This window comes from Triticum dicoccoides, chromosome 3A (genome assembly GCF_002162155.2).
Source record: "Triticum dicoccoides isolate Atlit2015 ecotype Zavitan chromosome 3A, WEW_v2.0, whole genome shotgun sequence".
Classification (NCBI taxonomy): Eukaryota; Viridiplantae; Streptophyta; class Magnoliopsida; order Poales; family Poaceae; genus Triticum; species Triticum dicoccoides.
In genome coordinates, this window is record NC_041384.1 from 668,362,752 (window position 1) to 668,372,545 (window position 9,794).

Here is a 9,794-nt window from a genome sequence, read left to right on the forward strand (position 1 = left end):
GTAGATGAGTTCCGGCAGCACGACGGCGTGGTGACGGTGATGGTGAAACTATTTCCGCAGGGCATCGCCAAACACAACAGATTTAAAGTGGAGGATGAACTAGAGGGAGAGGGGGTGTCGGCACACGGCTCGGTTAATCATGGTGTGTGCTGCCCCCTACCGGTCCTCCTCGCATATATATAGGTGGAGGGGGGGGAAGCAGCCTAGGGAGCACCCCAAGGGGTGCCGGCGGCTGCCCTAGGGCGCCTGCCAAGGCACGCCCCCCTTTTCCATACTTGGCACATGGGGGGAGGAAAGGGGGGCCGGCGGCCCATAGGGAGCCTCCCCTTCCCTCTTCCTTGCATGGAGAAAGGCAGGAGGGGGACGGCCCCTCCTCCTTCCTTCCTAGGGCTGACGGCCAGGAGGTGGGGCGTGCCAACCCCCTTGTGGGATGGTGTGCTCTCCTCCTTTTGGCCGTTAGGCCCAACAACTCCCCGCGGCCTTCCGGAACCCCTTTCGATGGTCCGATAACTATCGGTGTATTCCGGAACCCTTCCGAAGACCGAATATTATCATCTCATATATCAATCTTTACCTTCGGACCATTCCAGAGCTCCTCGTCGTGTCCTTGATCTCATCCGTGACTCCGAACAACATTCGGTCACCAACACACATAACTCATATAGTACTACATCGTCAACGAACGTTAAGCGTGCGGATCCTACGGGTTCGAGAACGATGTAGAGTTGACCGAGACGCTTCTCCAGTCAATAACCAATAACGGGACCTGGATGCCCATATTGGTTCCTACATATTCTACGAAGATCTTTATCGGTCGAACCTTTATGACAACATACGTAGTTCCCTTTGTCTGTCGGTATGTTACTTGCCCGAAATTCGATCATCAGTATCTCCATACCTAGTTCAATCTCGTTACCGGCAAGTCTCTTTACTCGTTCTGTGATACATCATCTTGTAACTAACTCCTTAGTCACTTTGCTTGCAAACTTCTTGTGATGTTGTATTATTGAGAGGGCTCAGAGATACCTTTCCATCATACGGAATGACAAATCCCAATCTTGATCCATGCCAACTCAATAGACACCTTCGGAGATACCTGTAGAGCACCTTTATGATCACCTAGTTACAAAGTGACACTTGATACACACAAGGAATTCCTCGAGAGTACGGGAGTTTCATGATCTCATGGTCGAAGGAACATGTATTTGACATTAAGAAAGAGTAGCAATAAACTGAACGATCATATGCTATGCTAACGGATGAGTCTTGTCCATCACATCATTCTCCTAATAACGTGATCCCGTTATCAAACGATAACCCATGTCTATGGTCAGGAAACCTTAACCATCTTTTGATCAACGAGCTAGTCTAGTAGAGGCTTACTAGGGACTTGGTATTTGTTTACGTATTCACACATGTATTTAAGTTTCTGATCAATACAATTATAGCACGAATAATAAACCTTTATCATGATTAAGGAAATATAATAATAATAACTTTATTATTGCCTCTAAGGCATATTTCCAACAGAGGTGTCCGAGTGAGCTTCCTGGTGCTCGTGTATGGACGCGAGTGTGGTCTTGAGACCAACCCACGATGGTGTGGGGCCCTAGGTGGACCCTGTATGACAGGTCCTTGACCCTACCTATAGTAGGTGACCGCATCAGTGGTGGAATAGACAAGGTTGTTTCTCGTGGACCCTTTATGGGTGGAGTCCTCTGTGGACTCTCGCAGCCATTACCCTCCATGGGTTGAAGTCTCCATCGACGTGGATGTACGGTAGTGCGACCTATCGGAACCACACTAAAAATTGTCGTGTATTCATTGCGTTTGATCTTCCTATCTCTACCTCCCTTTACATTCTTGCACTTGCATGTTCTTTATCCGTTGCATATACTCTAGATGTGCATGTGAAGATTCTATTAGTTGCCATTTAACTTGTGCTAACATATTCTTAAATTACAAGAAAAATTAAAAGTTGCACCTTTGCCTTGTTAAGTGTCTATTCATCCCCCTCTAGACCTATCTTCTCGATCTTTCAGCTTCTCCTGAAGGAAGACAAGTGTCACGTGTCCCATGCTACCACCTATGAAAATGAGGTCACCCACTAAAAAATAAAGAAAATGGGAAAGTTTGTGGGACATGAGGGTGTGTGTGTGTGCGCGCGCGTGTGTTATTGGGTCCACCTATCGCCGCATGGTGACCAAAGGCAACGAGGTGGTGATGTTCGTCAAGGTCCAATGTCAACCCTATCCGTCGATGTCGTGACGTGAGAAGATCACGACATACTCGAGCGCCGCTTTGCGATGAGTCTCATGCCTCCCTAACCAAAGACGACGACAAGGAGCTATCTGGATAGCAAATAAACAAAAGAGGAAGTTGGGTTGATATGAGCTGGCTCTGCGGCAAGCGCGTGTGTGGGGTGAGTGGGCCCACTTGTTGGTGTTTTTATTTGCTTGTAATCAAAAGGCAAGGGATGCTGAATGAAAGTGTTTGTGAACACCTCGCGCTCTTCCCTGTGTTCTCATCCTGTTCTGCGTCTCTTCTCGCCCCGAATTCTGCAATTCCTGATCCAAATCAACGCCCTTCGCCACACGACCTGGCCCCAAGTTTTGATTGCGGTTGGCGGCAGAGGTGAGCGAGATCAGGCGGCGCGGATGAATCTGTTTGGCGGCAGTGGCATTGGGAGCGGCGACATGCCACCGCCGCAGCATCAGCAATTGGAGGAGGTGATGGGCCACGGCGATCCCATGCTAGTGGCGATGCGCAACAATTACCGCCAGAGGATGTAAGCGCTTTACTATTTGTATATATCTCCGTAGAAAATTATGTAGGATGTGGTGGTGTTCGCTAGTTATTCGGTCATGGGTTTCAAGTGTATATATGCTCTGAATAGTAGAATCAACTTTCACACGGCACCGAGGTTGATAACCTTCCCTTATTTTGCAAGGTCATGTTTGACATAATTTTCGAAACGCGCGGGGTGGGAGAACTTGAAAACTTTCTTCATTTGATCATATATGTATTTCCTTGTTCTTGAGTTTCCAGATTGGAGCATGCAGAAAGGGTGGTAACTGCGAGATTACATAAAGGATTGAGGGTACCTGCTGACTGGCAGCGGGGGCTGCCGGAGCTTGCTAGGCGGGTCGAGAAAGTCTTGTTTGAGAAACACCCAAACAAGGTGTGCCATCTCTTGACTAGGAAGGTAAATCGCTGTCTCATCGTTTTTCCTGATGATGAAATCTCCTGTTGTTTCGGCAGAGGGAGTACTACAACATGACGAATGAACCAATTCATCCACATTTCGAGTTTGCTGTCACGACCTCGCTTGCTCAGACTGAGAGGCAGAGAGCATCTTCCACTGCCTATGCTCGTGTCACCCAAGGTGCTTACTACAAATCGTTCAAATTTTTTTGTGAGTTGTGACAAACAACATCCGGTGCAGTCCTGGTTCTCCATCCAGAGTGCCGGCACCCGTACCTCGCTGCAATTTGCATATAATGTTTCACTGAGCTTCTGCTCATATATCCTTCTGGATGTGTGCCTTAACTTGATATAATTCTGTAGCCATCGTGTAGTCTGTAGGTACGGGTGCAAGCGGAAGCCAGCTTCGTCCCTTGAAACTATCAATTAGCTTCAAATTTGCTCATCACCTGCCTAAAATTAACACTAAATTTGTACTATGCTATTGTCCGCTAGCCTGCCCTGTTTGCATCCCTACCTGTTCTAGCCTGCAAATCCAATTGCTAGCAATATGTTTGACAAATTTCTACTACTTATGTGCTGAAAAGAACACATGCTTGTATGCTTGAGAAAAGCCATGCACTGAATTGCTGTTAATACGATGATGAAAGTGCTCTAAGTAAAATTTGAAGATTAAAGATCCATTACCAGAAATTAGCATTACTTATCTTCCTTCAGACTCTTAATTTACCTTTTGTTTAGTACTCCCTCCGTCCCAAAATAAGTGTCTTAACTTTATGTTAATTTTAGTACAAAGTTGTACTAAGGTTGAGACACTTATTTTGGGACGGAGGGAGTATGATGTTATATATGCTATTCAGTCTTGCAGAATTATGCTAGTGTGCCCTGTAAATCAAGTTTCTCATTTATTAGCTTGGTTTGTGTTGCTTTCTTTCCAGGGGATACCACCAACGAGCTTGTGAGCACAGTACTATCTCTGGGGATGAACTCTAGTGATGACCACTCGCAAGTGTCGAACAGCATCTTGGTAAGAACTGCACACTGGACTTCACCGGCATCGTGTTACGCTAGTTTTATCAGCTCATCACTGCTACCCATGGCAACGCAGGCAAACCGTGCACCTGCTAATAAGGAGGTCTCAAAGGAACCAAAGTTCACCTGTCCATTCTGCTTTGACGAGCTGGTCGATGCGACGATGCGTCATCGACTATCTGCGGCCACATCTTCTGCGACAAGTGCATCAAGTTCTCCGTCCAGGCTCAGAACAGGTGCCCTACCTGCTGGAGGGGCCTCACCATGAAAAGCTTCCACCCCGTCTACCTCCCTGCCACGATGGACTAAACTGATCCAGCCCTTCTCGTCACTGGCATTTTGTGATCCTATCTGAAATATACTTCACCGGGTTATTGTTACCATTGAACTTCTGGTACTCGGAAGGCGTGTTACTGAGCCCTTCTTGTCTGCATCCGTCGCTTTTAAATAAACCGCAGTCTCTTCCTGTGGGAAATCGAAACATGTGCTTTGTACCGTGAAAACATATTTTCTTATCATTAAAGGTATATTTGGTTGTTTGCGCGCTCTAAAGTATGGCATGCCACATATTTGAAGATTTGGTCTTGCGTTGTCGCCTTTTTTTTTCGAATATCACAAGTCACAAAAACCTTATTGATTGGCAATAGTTCTGGAGGTACAAACGCTGAGTGAGTGGCGGAGGGCCAAGCCATACATGGAGGCCGGGGGTGCCACAGATAGTAGAACTTGCATAAGGCCACCTCGGAGAACTCACTTAGCATAAGCCATACCTGGAGCTTCCTTGTTGCACTCACTTAGCATAAGGATAACGAGGATAACTCCGAGGCTCACGCCTTATCTTATCATATGATTTGTCCATACCGACAGAACCATGATCCCTTGTCACCAGCTGCCTCCCTTCTAAGTCGAGAACTCCTTCTGGAGGTAAAATGTGGCTTGCACACAAAATTGAGGTGATCATGAATTTTAGAGAGAGAAAAATAGGTATAGTACTGTAGTGGAACTGGAATCAGTTAGGTATCTTCGATGGACTGGCGATGAGAGACAGATCTGGCTGTCGGTGAGCATGTTGCTGACATTGGATGCTAAAACATCCAAAAATCCCGCCATTTGTTCCAGGGTTCCTTCTCCCCTGACCTGGTACTGGAAACACCGAAGCAAGCATGCAAATAAAAATTAGTCGTGGGTTACCACCTTTTACACATGAACAAATCACATGCTAAAAACAAGGATAATGAAGATCACTTACTAGAGACTAGCAAAAATTCTAAACGAACCATGTGGCTTGCAAACAGGAAAAATTGCCTTGAAATAAAACTGAGGAGGAGATCATCATCTCTTTCAGAGGAAAAAAAAATAGATAGAGCAAGTGTGGTGGAGCTGAAATCAATTAAGTTACCTTGAAAATCAACCGCAGAGATGAGAGACGGGTCTTGGTTGGCCCTTGTTCTAGAGTAAAACTAGATAGATTGCTCTTGTTCTCTGGGAAGTAGTGGCAGGGTTCAGTCGCACTTGAGCTGGTACTGAAAACAAGAATACAAACAAAATTAGTCATCTTTATTACTAGTTTAAACAATTCCTTCAGATGAACAATCCCATGCTAAAAAGAAGGATGATGAGATTCAGTAACTGGAGACCAGCAGCAATTCCTTCTAAAGGAAAAATGTGGCTTGCAACAAGAAGACTGCACACAAAATTGAGGACATCATCAATTTCAGAGAGAGAAAAGTCAAGGTGGTGTGATGAACTACCTTGAATGGGGCCGAGAGATGAGAGATGGATTCTTGTTGGCCCTTTGCTACAGAGCAAAAGCTATCTAGATCTTCCCTGCTCTTAGAGAAGTGGTCATGAGCAGCGAGTGGCACTTGCTCTAGTGGAAAAAGCTAGGTAGATATCCGTTGCTATGTGAGAAGTAGTAGTGGTGAGGGAATTTTCTTTCAGATAACAGCCAGTAAGTCAGATTTCCCTGTGCTAAAACAAAAAGCTCTTGTGAGTCAGATCGTTTGCTTTGTTATCTGAAACCTGAAACTAAACTGGAGACAGTGACACATGAAAATGCCAGATAAATCAAGTGTAACACCATCTAAACTTCATGTGATTGTGTTGACAAAACAACACAGACACATCGTATTGTCATAACAACATAACATGACATGGTCCAAGGATCGGACTAAATTGAATTAGTCATCTGATCTCTCTCTACTCTGCTTGCTCACTCTCTACTCTGTGTATTAGAATAGCAAAAGCAAAGAAGTAGAACCACCCTTCTGTTGGCAATACAAATTGAAATTACTAGCTAAATGTTAATCTTAATACGCAAGAACCGCCAAGCCTTTCTATGCTAAATGAATTATTAGCTGAACTTTGAGGTTAAATAATACTGCAGCTTCACGGAACTTCACTACTCTTGGTTCATTATCCAAGAAATGCCAACAGCCTTACTGTGGATTGCTGAATACATTGTGAATTCTGGCTATAAATACAAGAGCACCACTTGACTGCTAAGGTAGGATGAATGATTCAACCTCGTCCTCGTAATTAATGAGACATTCCTATCCTTTTCGTCCTTTGACCAATTAAAATCGAAATTCCTATGAGAAATAAAAACCATAATTCACCGCGTGTACGTGTAGATAACAATGTTCAGTACAGAAAAGGCTAGGTACAGTAGAACAGCAATAGAGGGCCGGGACATACATATCCATGCACCTTGTCTCCACTAGATAATAGTCCTTCCTCTCACCGAGTAAATAACTACTCCTCTTCATAATCAATCGTCCGCTCAGTCCTCTTGATGTTCATCCCCCGACTGATCCTGCCAAACGAAATCAAACAGCAGGAAAATATATATTCAGAGTCAGCTAGCTCTAGCATACAAATGAAACCAACAATTCTGACACAATTATATGCAATGCACAAATTTACACCATATGCAACAGAGATGAGTCCATAATTGCCGATTCTGATCTGATGGAGTAGCAAAAAGAAATACGCATGATGGTGTAGCACAAGTACAAATACGCATGATGGGTGCAGGGAAAAAGAGAGTAAGGAGTAACGGATGGGGGAGACCTTGATGGCGACGGCGGTGAGGAAAAGTGCTGGAGCGGCGGGCCTACTGCTCCGAGAATTTCTCCGGGCCTTCTCCGAGGGTTTCGCGGAAGCGCAGCCGGGGAGGTTGGTGGCTCGCGTCGGCGTCGGCGCCGTCGCGGGATCCGGCATCGCCACGACTGGATAAAGCCGGAATTGCTCCTCCAGTCGAAAAAATCCAGCTTTTCCACGAGAGTGCAGAGTCGAACTCTGGTCGCTGGATGCACTACTGCGACTCAGACCATTCGAGGGGAATTTGAGGATTTGCCACACCTTATTTTGCAGTTTGAGGATTTGCCCCTGTTTTGGCTGTAACCCAGGATTTGCTACATCTTTACTGAAAGATCGAGGATTTGCCCCTAACACAACTGGCCCACAACAACATGACCAAAATGCCCTTGTGTTTACCTACGTGAGAGCAACCCGGTCCAAATGTTGCCCTCGATAACTCTCCCATCTCATCCTACCTGTACCTGTGTCGGCGTCGGCGATCTGCGGCGGCTACGACGACAACGACCTCGATTTCCCTGACGGCGGCAACCTGGTAAGATCGGCTACTACCCTACGTTCCTTCGACCACCTCCCGCTCCTGAACGTATGGAGAAAATCTAAAAAAAAATCAGAGATTACATTCACACTTCATAGTGAACATACAGACCGAAGACATACTGGAAAAAAAAACAGTGAGTATTCTTCTGGGAAAGTTTCATCACCTTTTCTTTTAATCACAAAGTACATTCACACTTCTTAGTTCACAACATCACAAATTACATTTGCATTTTTTAGTGACATCAGAAGGTACATTAGCCCTTACTAGTTCACAAGTTAGAACAAATGCACACTAAAACAAGGCACAACACGATGCGTCATCAGCAAGCTCGGGGAGGCACAGCAGGAACTCGGGGGAGACTGCCAATGCCGGTGTAGCCACGGTGAGGTTGCACGCCGCCGACGTTGCGTGGTAGCCAGCCGACAGGGCGAACAGAGTACGGGAACAACGAGCTCATGCCCGATTGATGAGGATAACTAAAACAGATTGGGTTGGGGGTATTTTGGTCACAGAATTTGTACTATAATGTGCCAAATGATCCAAACAATACATCAGGGGCAAATCCTCAATCTTTCAGCAAAGATGTGACAAATTCTGGGTTACAGCCAAAATAGGGGCAAATTCTCAAACTGCAAAATAAGGTGTGGCAAATCCTCAAATTCCCCATTTGGATACTCCCCTGTTCTCATCTTATGTCCTTCAGTACACCGAGTCTGTTCCGTATTTTTGTCGTCTGCTGTTCTATTGCTAGCCCGACCCATATTGTGTGGGCTTCATTTACTTTTGGATGTATCTAAAAAAAGAAAAAAAACTTTTAGATGCTTTTCTGATCAAGTTCTTGTTGCGTGGAGGTTGTTTTGAACTTCCGGTCTTTTCTAGGGAAGAATCTTTTGCTTTTGGTTTCAGATTACGCGCGCCTATTGAGGACAATGTTGCTTGCTTTTCTTTTCCTGGTCCATTAATTTTAAACTGGTTTCTTGTTTTTTTGCGGGGTCTGATTTCTTGTTCTTCTTGACAAATATTATAATCTCAGACATCTGTGCGCTGGTTGACTAGTTAGCTTGTGGGTGTTTGTGTAATATAACTGCACGACAATGCTCGGGACAAGCGACGTGTTCTTCAAGCAACACCCACAAACAACACCTTTACTTGGGAATATCAAGCAAAACCTGTGTGATATGTACTGATGGAACAAGACACTATCTCTACTTTGTTCTTCTACTTTTTTCTCGAACTACGCGCTACAAGAAATATGTAAAAAATAATACAATCTCAAATGCAATGCAAGGGTTTCGCTCGCTTGCATCATATGAAATCATGGTCCTGGTCGTCACCTTGCCGGGAGCTGTCTCCGTCAAGCATCCACTTGGTCATGTTGGCCCTCTGTACAAGCCGGACCAACGCCTCCACCACCTCCGACATCGATCGGTGGATTGAATTCCGGTTCATCCTGCAAACACACACATTTCGATAGGATCAGTGATAGATATATAGATAGGAGACTTTTACTTGCATAGCAAAAGTGATCCAACAATACATTATCAGCTAGCTCTTGCAGTGGGAGATGAGGTAGCTTGGAGACGCACTTGGTGAATGGACTTGGCGGGGAGCCGCGAGAGGAGTTCGGTTTCGGAGGATGGAGGCGGCGGCTAGCTCGGGTGGTGGGAAGAGGAAGGACATGGAAGCAGCAAGGGAGAGGGAATGCGAGCGTGCTACCTCGGGAGATGTGGGGGCCAGACTTGCGAAGGCGCTAATGAGTAGTGGCGGATGACCTTCACTTGTTGGGCGGCGGTGGATGGACATCTTTTTTTTCAAAGCGGACTCTCCCCCTAAAGAGGGAAAAACAAACGCATGTCTATCAACACGAAGCGGCGGCGGCGTAGCAGAAGCGCCTTTCTTAGATAAAAAAAAGGACAAA

The 9,794-nt window shown here is 45.5% G+C and overlaps 1 long non-coding RNA gene and 1 pseudogene across 2 annotated transcripts; one reads left to right on the plus strand and one right to left on the minus strand.

Moving 5' to 3' along the window:
• The first annotated feature begins 2,638 nt into the window (after window positions 1-2,638).
• Window positions 2,639-4,777, plus strand: LOC119272676 (annotated as a pseudogene).
• Window positions 4,778-4,805: 28 nt separating this feature from the next.
• LOC119272677 lies at window positions 4,806-7,611 on the minus strand. Of its 2 annotated transcripts, XR_005134774.1 has the most exons (5): window positions 7,309-7,611; window positions 6,934-7,051; window positions 5,988-6,202; window positions 5,636-5,759; window positions 4,806-5,379 (listed from the first exon to the last, which is right to left on the minus strand). It is a non-coding gene; the product is annotated as an uncharacterized LOC119272677 (long non-coding RNA). The 2 variants fall into 2 exon arrangements; XR_005134775.1 differs by lacking the exon at window positions 5,988-6,202.
• Window positions 7,612-9,794: the final 2,183 nt, after the last annotated feature.